Source organism: Rattus rattus, chromosome 8 (genome assembly GCF_011064425.1).
Source record: "Rattus rattus isolate New Zealand chromosome 8, Rrattus_CSIRO_v1, whole genome shotgun sequence".
Lineage (NCBI taxonomy): Eukaryota > Metazoa > Chordata > Mammalia > Rodentia > Muridae > Rattus > Rattus rattus.
Window position 1 is genome coordinate 108,540,308 of NC_046161.1, and position 10,471 is coordinate 108,550,778.

Consider the following 10,471-nt stretch of genomic DNA (forward strand, 5'->3'; position numbering starts at 1 on the left):
CGCCATGGTTGCCAACTGACCAACAAATTCCAAGGTAGCAAAGAACCTCGGAGGGCAGGGTTGCTCCCAGGTTCACGAGATGTTCAGTGTGGCAAGAGAGGGCCCCACCAAAGACAAGCTCTGACTTCCAAAATGGCCACACACAGGTGGAGTAGTAGGGGTGCTGAAATGAATGTCTGAGGAGCAGAGGCAGACAGACATCCATGGCTTGTCTTCATGCTGTCCTCCTGAAGAAAACCCACGTCCTCCTGTGGAGTGACATATTACCCTTTAATTATACAGACTGTGATGGCGAAGTTTCACTGTCACTCTGACCGAATTTAGAGTCACTGAGAACAGCTCCAGACTTGTGCGTGACAGGGTCTCTAGATAAGGTTAACAGAGATGTGAAGACCAGCCCTGAATGTGTCCGTGCCATTTCAAGAGATAGGCTCTAGGGCTGGACAAAAAGGGAAAGTATAACTAAACATCAGCACCGCACCATCTGTCTCTTTCTCCCCCTCTGCTCCTGACTATGAACACCGTGGGACCCAGCTGCCTCACGCGCTCTCTGCACTGCCTTCCCCTCCACAGTGGATGGTATTCTCAAATCCAGATCCAAAATAAAACATCCTTCCCTAAGTTGTTTTTGTCAGATATTCTGTCAAAGTGACAAGACCGGTAACAAATATGTAGAATTGGTCAAAGGAAATGGCAGCGCAAACAGACAAGTCATAAAGTCAAGAAGGGCATTAACCTATCATCAAGAAGGGCATGAGTGATACTGGGTCATTCTTTTATTTATAGAGATTTGTTTATTTTATTGTATGGGTCTGTGTGTGTGTGTGTGTGTGTTCATGTACATCATATGTGTGCAGTACCTAAAGAGGCCAAAAGAGGGCAGCAGATCCCCTGGGATTAGAATTGTGAGGTAATGTGTGAGTGAGCTGTGGGAACTGAGCCTCGGTTCTCCGCAGAGTAACCGTGTTCTTAACTGTTGAGCCATCTTCCCACCAATGAACATTGTTTACTGGAACAAAGTTATTACTAAATAATCCAGGACACCGAAATAAATATTATCCACCTGGTCTTCAAATAGACCTCATGACTCCGTATCTGGCAAACTTCAGACATTCACAAATGACTCTGTTTTTCTTTTTCATGTCTAAGAAACAACTTGAAGTACGTTGTCAACTGGATCTCATATCTGCTCCAACTTTTCCTGCAGTGCACACTTGATCACAGTTAAGAGCATCTCCGGAAGGTCATGCATAGCTCACTTCTGTGATCCTTGTAGAATGCCTTCTTTTCTAGCCTCTGTCTCTCTACTTAGTCTCTCTACTTAACACAGGGGGGTACACACCCAGCTCTCCTTTATGCACACCCAGCTCTCCCTGCTGCACACCCAGCTCTCCCTGCTGCACACCCAGCTCTCCTTGATGTCACAGTTACCAAGGCTTGAGCTTCCCTGCATCATTGAATACAGCAGCCCTGTCCCCTGACCAGCAGTGGATGGTTACACAGGATGCCCAGTGTCTTGAGCCCAAGCTTCCAGCTTCTGGTGTCCGCTGCTTGTTCCCGGTAGAAGCCTACACCAGTGTAATCAAAAGGACACATCCCAGAAGGCTGAGGAGAGCAGCTTTGGAAGGCAGCCCAGAATAACCACTGACTGGTCACAAACAAAATCAAACCACCAGGCAGATGAGACGGTCCAGCAGGTATTGCTGCTGGCTGCCAACCGGGATGACCCATACTGGAGAAGGAGACAACCACGTCCTATGAGCAGTGACTTCCACACATGTATCCCTTAAGCGGATACATGCAATAGAATCTCTATCATGTTATACTGTTGAAGACGGTCGTTACCGAGGAATACTCACACTACCACGGGCGAGCAGTACCTTTATAGGGTTACATGGTTTATGCGCATCTTTTGCTATTGTTCTTATTTGGGTGTGTCTTCCTTTCATCTCTAAGCTCCACAGACAGGAAATTCGGGTACCTTCTTCTCTTTATACTCCCAAGCACAACAGTTTCTGAGACTTAACAACATGTTTATCAAGGGAAGCGATGAGCAAAGAAAGGAGGAGGAAGAAAAGAAAAAGGATGAAAAGACACAGAGAAGGAAGAGGAGGAGGAAGAGGGAGAGGGTGAAAGGATACCGATAAGGAAGAGGAGGAAAAGAAGGAGAGAAGGAAGAGAAGGAGAAAGTGGAGGAGGAGGAAGCAGAGGGAGAAGTAGAAGAGAAGAGGAAGCAGAGGGGGAGGAAGAAGACGGCAGAGATAGCTGGATGTTCTGCCATGTGGGGAACCATTTTCTCAAAGAAACGTTGGCATTTTTTAATGGTTTTTTAGCTTCTGGTTGCCAATAGCTGAACAGGTTTGGTCACTACAGCTAGATTGAATTTGGTTGGGTTGCTTTTTAACCCAGGGGTGGGGGTTTGGGAGGGCAGACTGAGAGACATTCATACTAAAGGACTACTATGTGGAATTGCCAGATAAAATATAGACTCTCTGGCAAATTGGAATTTCAGGAAATCTTTAAGGACATGAGTATAACCTCAGTATTAGAGGTGATATGTCCCGGGGACTATCCGGACCATGTTTATAAAGAGGACGCATTGCTTAGCAGAGATTCTGATTCAGTTGGGTATTCTGTGTTTTCATTGTCACAGTCTGGCATCTGTACTCCTAGCTGACCCACTGCCATTGGGGACAGGTCTTACAGGGGACAAAGATTTGGTAGAATGCACATTTCAGGATAAGTAGCAATGGTTAATATTTCCAATAATCTTTACGTTTGAGACTGACTCAAACATAACCCCAAGTTCATTTTCCCTAAAGACTCCAGAGCCACAACACACCCCTGACATGAGTCGGAATGGTATTCCCAGAGGTGTGTTATCTTCTAGCTTTAAGCTGGTTATTTCCTCTTCGTAAGAAGGAAATTCTGGGGTCTTTTAAATACAATAAATTGCTCTTTGAAACGACTTGTGCAGGCCTCTTCCTTGACATCAGGGAGTTCTGCCCAGTAAGGAAATAGGGAGAGAGCTTGTTGGATCAAGTGCCTGACGGACAAAATGGAGGACAGGGATTCAGTTTCTAGGGTACGTGTTCCAAACCCAGAGGAACTCACTGGCAATTTCATTGCTGGGGAGGCAGAGACAGGTAGAACCTTGGGGCTCCCAGGACAGCCATTTTATCCAGTTTCTCAATTTCCAGAATGGTGAGACCATATCTCAAAAGAAATCCAGCGTGTGCTCCCTTCTACACACACACCCCCCACACCTCCCCCCACATACACACACACACACACACACACACATATACATGGAGAGAGAGAGAGAGAAGTGCACACACATGTACACATGTATGCACATACACCACACACCTGCACACACAGAAGAACATGCACCAAACACAGATGAAGAAGATCCAATAGAATAAAAGGGGCGGGGCCAAGTGACCTAAAAGCTGTACCGTGAACAAATGCTGATTGGCAAAACTTGCCCAACCCTGGCCAGCCAGTATGAGGCTCAACCTTCCAAGTGGAGCAGCATCTCCATAATGTCATGGTTCTTGTGCCTAAGTCATGACGTTTGGTGTCCTGAAAGCTTGCTTCGCACATTGCATTTTCCTAACCCTCCGGGTTTCCATTTCTAACAACATCCTCCCTCATCAACCTTAAAGAGTGAAGCACATTCCTTTACCATACAGAGTCTGAAGAGCACGGGTCATGGAAAGGCGCCATTTTCTAATTTTTCTTCTTTTCCACCAGCACACGTCGAACCTTGAAAATAGGTGAGCTGATTTCCGCGTTCTGATGGCAGTGGAAAGAATAGAGAAGGCCACAAAGTTCTGCCAAGCAAAACATGGAACTTGTGGCCGAGGAAAGTAATTCCTTCTTGTCTTTGTCTTGAGGTCCTGGCTCACCCTTGTCTGTTCTGTACCCTGTGACCTGCAGTATCTTCCTGGCCCTAGGGAAGATACTTCAGTGTTTAATTAAAAAAAAAAAAAAAAAGCAACAAAATTCCAAAACAAATCAGATAGCACCTTTTCCTGAGGGGCTGACTGTCCAGACAGACTCTCTGGCTAGAGTCTCAGCTTTTCTCAATCACAAAGCACAGGGGTTACAGGGTACTTTATGACTCACGTATTACCCAGTGCTGTGATCTACTCACTGCTAAAATAAGATGAGCCAGCTTTGGGGGGGGGCGTGAGTTAATTGGCACCCACAGGGCTCACATCAGGAGGAGGAGGAGGACTTCGGTAGCGTGTACGTGTATGCAAACGTGTCGAACGGTGGAGCTCATCGGTGTCCTATTCTGTGGTTCTCCATCATATTCCTTTGAGACAAGGTCTCTCCCTGAACCTGGTACTGGGCTGGTAGGCAGCAAGCCCTGGTGATTCTCTTGTCACTTACTTTCTAGAGTCAGAGGTGCTGCCCCAGTGCCTGGCTTTCTGTGGGGGTTCTGGAGATGTGAACTCAGGGTAGCTATCTTCCTGGCTATACATAGCTCACTCTTGAATGTCTCTGTAGAATGGATGTAAGTTCGGACTCCCGGCACTCCTGGCAGTCTCTATGCCCATCACTCTCTGCATGCCCAATCCTTCTCTTATTACAGTCCAGAGACATAATTGGTTCTTTTCCTTCAGGAGCTTTGTGACCAACAGTAATGAGAGAGGGACATAAATACACTGACTGTTTGCTAAGACTCATAAATGCTAAGAACACGGACAAACAGCAGTCACTTAGAAAGTCATTGTCCACCTACACGCTCTTTGTTTTTAGCCATTTAACCCTGAAGAGTTTACCCACCTGAAGGAGTTGTGATTTAGGAGGGGCTGTAACTCGGCACCTATTTCATTCCCTACTCGGCTTTCTTTCTTTCAGAAAACCAGCTTCCCCATAAAAACGCGTACAAGGTCTCCTGTTATATAGGGCTAGTAAAACCAGGAGGTAATTAGTCCAAGCTATACCCCTGAACAACAGAAGCACACGTTTCTCAGTTTGTAGAGCTCTGGACTAATGGGAACTAATTGGTTCTCCATTTTCCTCTGTGAGAGATAAACTCGTAAAGTATCGAGAAAAAAAGAAAAGTTAAGAAATATGTTAAGTTAAGAAATATGGTCAGTAAGTACGTGGAATTGCTCCGATTGGAATTCACGGAAGGTGGTCCAGAGCAGGAGTTCAGACGGTGCCCTTTTGGATGGTCTCTGCTTATCATGGGAGGTTCCCTGGGAAGGTCTGGCCCTGCGAGATGGAGAAACCAGTGGTCATCTGCTGTCAGATATGGGGTGACATGGTGGGTGGCTGCTTCCCCTGGGGAGGCATGGCTGCACCCAGTTAACTTTACCTCACCCTTTCTAGCCTTTGCAACTTAGGTTCCCTGCACTCTGAATTTGGAGGCAGAGAGGATCCCAAGGAACTACTGTGGCAAGTTTGATGTTGTTGTTGTTGTTGTTGTTGTTTTGTTTTAATGCCAAGTAAGACTCCTTAGTAGCTTGTGTCTTTCTGTGTCTGGTGGGGAGGAGGGACTGAGAGGGTTTCAGGACTAAAAATATATCCTCCAATAACCATTTACAGGAAGAACATTGGCGTGTTCTTGCTGTCTTCCTGGGAAGGAACCGGAGTTACATGGGAACCCAGGGATGTCACTTCTAAAGGCAGTACCTAGCCAGAGAGACATTTAGCCCAGAGGTGCCTCTTCCTTGTTTGTTGCACAGGCTGGAGACACTGATGTCTCCATCCCATCAAAGGAAAAGATATATACAGACACACACACACACACACACACACACACACACACACACACACACGTGCATACATGTTACCCTCCATATGAAAGGACAAATGTTACCAGGGACAGAGAAAGCCAACAGGGGTCTTATAGTAAAATGGAACCTGGGCTGTGTGTGTCTGATACTGCCTTGCCATATGGTGCCTTTTTAAGGCCTGTCCAATCCCAGATTACTTCTGTTTGCCACAAACTGGAAACACTCACCTACTGTCTTGGTAAAGAACTCGAGGTCACTCAGCTGGCAACAAAAGAGCCTATTACAGCCCGGTGAGCAGGTGAGTGTCCTGGGGTCAGCCTGTTTGCTTTGGGAAGACTCTTTTCGTCAATTTCGATATAACTGATAATCTGTCACTCCACAGCCTTGCTGAGAGGACCTGATGTGGATATTTAACCTCTTCATCTAGAAACCTTTCTCTCCTCAATGATCATGGAGGGTTGAGCCTCCCAAGGCCTTAATAGTATCCGTGCAAGCTTTACACCAGGTGTAGTTTTCCTTTGGCGTCCTAAATGGCTGCCATTTTGGTGACTTCTGGAGCTGAGATACTGCCTGCTGGCTTCAACAGAGCTGGTGGTCCCTTCCCTAGCATATGGGAAGGGCCTGCTGACATAGCCCTGGCTTACTTTCCACTTGGGTAATTACATTCTGCAGACTTGCAAGTTTCCCACCAGGTCCATCTTTTGGAACAGAATGCCTTCTCTGTGCTGGGTTGCTGGCCTGCCCTCTGAGATGGGAATGGCTGACGAATTGCATTTCAGGCTGCAGGAACTGCAGAACCAGGTGCAAACGCTTTCTCCTACCAAGTGCAGCTTCTAACCTCGGAATGAGCTGTAGGTGAGTTATCATTTCTTCAACAAATGTGAGTAGCTAGCTACCAGAGGAGAGAGAGATACCAGTAAAGCATAAATACAAGCAAAGGGGAGTAAAGAAATCCCCTGTCACTAAAGCCAGGCCATTGTATGGTCTCCAGGCACTCCCCACCAGGAAGTGCTTCCAGATTTCCGTTTTGACAATGAGGCTAAATAATGTACACATAATAAGTCATCTTTACCCTTCACACACCCAGACGCACACACATGTATACATACAACTACATACAGTATACATATACTCGCATACATGCATGTGCACACTTACACATACATGCACACACATACACAAATACACACAAAATCACACATGTATATGCACACATATACACATAAACACACAAATAGACACATGTGAACACACATCTGAACACAGACATACATATGCACATATACATGTGCTCATGCACTTAAACAGCATATGGACACAAAGTCAGACATAAACATATGAAAACACATATGTATATATATATAGATGTGCATATTCACAGACGTACATGCACACTTGTAAACACACAGATACACACACACAAAGGTGTGAACATCTATAATCCCCTCTCTGACTTCTCTGAAACTCTTCCTTTGCAGGAACTAGCTCTTGGATTTGAATGCATTTATCTTCTTTACCAAGCTGCTGGCATCTTATAGGAGTCCTAATCGTGCCTGTTTCCCAGCATGCAATAGTTACTCAGTAAAGGAGTTGAACTATAGACCTCACTCTCAACTTCTCTCACCTCTCAATTGCCCACTGGAGTAAACAGGACTAAGGACTGTTAGTAACAAAATATCCCATAGCACCTCTCTTCAGTCACCTCCACGGAGTTACATGCAAGTAGCAAGTCGCTTTGGCTAGAGGACTACAGCTCAAACAAATGCTATCCTTTGTTCTAACCTGTCCCTGACCCTCTTCCAGCCAAACCTTCCACACTATGAGGCAGTTGTGTAGGTCAGATGTGGCAGTGCAAGGCGACACCTGATGGTAGCAGGCAGGAGTGAGTCTATCAGTGCAGTGTCTGAGCCTCACACATGTACAGCTTAGCAGGGAGGTCTCGGTGAACCAGGAACACCACTGCTCCCTACCCAGATATTCTCACAGTGCATTCAGGACAACGTTTCTAGCAGGAACCTTGACAACATCCCATCATACTGACTTCCCATCTTCCGTGTTGCCCAGATAACTATATACCAAGCTGCCCCTATGCACCCAAGTCCTCTCACCCGCTGATGGTGCAGGACTCCAAACTCCATCCTCATAGTCACACAGGCTGGCCATCCTAATGATGGCGCAGGCTCTTTAAAGGTTTATTTATTTGTTATATATGAATACACTGTAGCTGTCTTCAGACACACCAGAAGAAGGCATCAGATCTCACTACAGATGGTTGTGAGCCACCATGTGGTTGCTGGGATTTGAACTCAGGACCTCTGGAAGAGCAGTCAGTGCTCTTAACCACTGAGCCATCTCTCCAGCCCCTGTATCTCCTTCTATATCATATAACAAACAAGATGACCCAGGAGAGAACAAGGGCATGTAGGCTGTCAGATAGCATGCTATATTTATGCCAATAACCACGGACAGGATAAGACTGTGCCTTGATAATCATGAAATGATAAAAAAAAAAGGTTAGTTCTAAATGTTACCTCTAACTGATAATTCCAGAATTATCCCCAGCCTCATCACGGAGGGAAAGGGAATCCAGATTCTGCCTCATTTTGGCCTCTGCGGGTTATCATAAATTAACTCAGAGGCCCCAAGTCCCTGCCTGACTGGAGCTGACTGGAATCCTAATTTGCACCACGCCGCAACATTCGCAGTGACACTGCACTGAGTTTCATACTGCCCTGGCCCCTGAGCTGGAAAAGCATTTGTAACGCAGAAGCCAGCACTGTTCATCCTCAGTACCCTGACCTAAGAGGGCTCAGGAAGGACCAGACAGAGTCCATCAGGGCTCTCGAATGGAGCTGGTGATTTATGGGCTATGTGCTGCACCACTGTGTAAGAGGAAGGTTGTGAAAGTCTGTCTGAATGCTTCCAGAGTTACCCAACACAGGCTTATGTTGACTGACTCGCACACTCTTCACTGAAAAGCAGCTCTTTAGCTGTTTAAGGGAGAGAGAGAGCAGAGGGCAGGAAGAGTGGGGAGGGAGCCTCCCAGCGTGCTCCTCACAAGCTAGCTCACCCTTCCTTCCTTCTTTCCCTCCTTCTTTCTTTCTTCCCTTTCTTCCTTCCTTCCTCCCTTCCTTATTTGTTTTCTTCCTTCTTCCTTTCATTCTTTTCTCCTTCCTTCCCTCCTTCCTTCCTTTTTCCTTCTTCCCTACCTTCCTTCTTTCTCCCCCTCCTTCCTTCTCTTCCTTCTTCCCTTCTTCTCATCCTTCTTTGCCTCTTTTCTTCCTTTCATTCTTCTTTTCTCCTTCCTTCCATCCATCCTCCCATCCTCCCTCCTTATCTCCCCTCTCTTCTCTTCTCTCTCCATTCTTCCCGTGGGTGCACATTTCACAAGCATGCATGTGCCTGCTTGCTTATAGTCAGATGGAGGACATGGGATGAACATGGCTAGGATGGCCTTCCCTTAGCAGCCGGCCACCTCGATTTTGAAGCAGGGTCTCTCACTTTTACCTGGAACTCACCAGATATGCTAGGATGGCTGACCAGTGAGCACGGTGATCCTCCTGTCTCTGCTTCCACACTATTGGGTTTATAAGTGTGCGCCTGGGTCTTTACGTGGGTGCTGGGACTGGGTCCAGTCATTCAGGCTTACACAGCAGCTGCTTTACCCACTTGGACCATCTGCTTCACTCTTTACAGCACTGGTGATTGTGACGTCTTCATGTGGATGGTACAGCCTTGTGAAGGACGCCATAAGAGGAAGGTGGTGGACCTGGGGGTCCGTGGGTCATTTTAGAAAACATCTGTGCAATCTCTGAATCATCTTTGAGTTTTATAAAGCTATCAATTTTTATCTACTTTATACAAAAGCTCTTAAATACAAACTTGTATAAAAGCCAAAAAATTCATACATGTAATTCTACTACCCAGAAGTTACTCTATTGGTACTTATCTGCCTCTGTCTCTTCCCTGTGATCTCTGTTTCCTCCTTCCAAACTATGTACATGAAATTTTATGTCTTGTACATTCCTTTCTTATATACTGTAAAAGGTTTCTAAATACCCTTTAACAAGCATACCTAATATTTAATGATAATAGTTTATGATTCTCTATTGCTAGATTTATAGCGGTATTTTTCATCTTATTACAAACGAGTCTGCAAATTAATTTAGAGATAAAAACACAGCTACAGATACAGCCAGGAAATATAGGAGATGTTGATGGTATAGAGATACATATAGACATATAGGCAGTAGATAAGAGAGAGAGATAGATAGATAGATAGATAGATAGATAGTGATGATGATAGATAGATGAATGATAGATAGTAGATAGAAAAACAGAAAATAAGTAGAAGATAGATGGATGTCTGATAAGAAAAATGGAAATAGATAGATGATAGATAGATAGATAGATAGATAGATAGATAGATAGATAGAACGTATTTCTTTACAAATGTATTTAGAATTCTTCCCTGACATTCTTTTCTAAACAAGAGGCCAGTAATTCTGAGTTGGTAGTCTCAGAACCAGCCATGAAATCATGATAAGCCCTCTCCGGACATAAGCATTTGTCCTCGTGTCCAGATAGATACAGAAATCTCAGTCACGCTTTCCTAATTAGTCAATATCCAAAGGTGTCCCCCTTACCAACCTAGGTTTCTAAAAAGACTTTTATTTTTTATGTATGTGCGTGCATGTGTGTGTCAGCATTTGTCA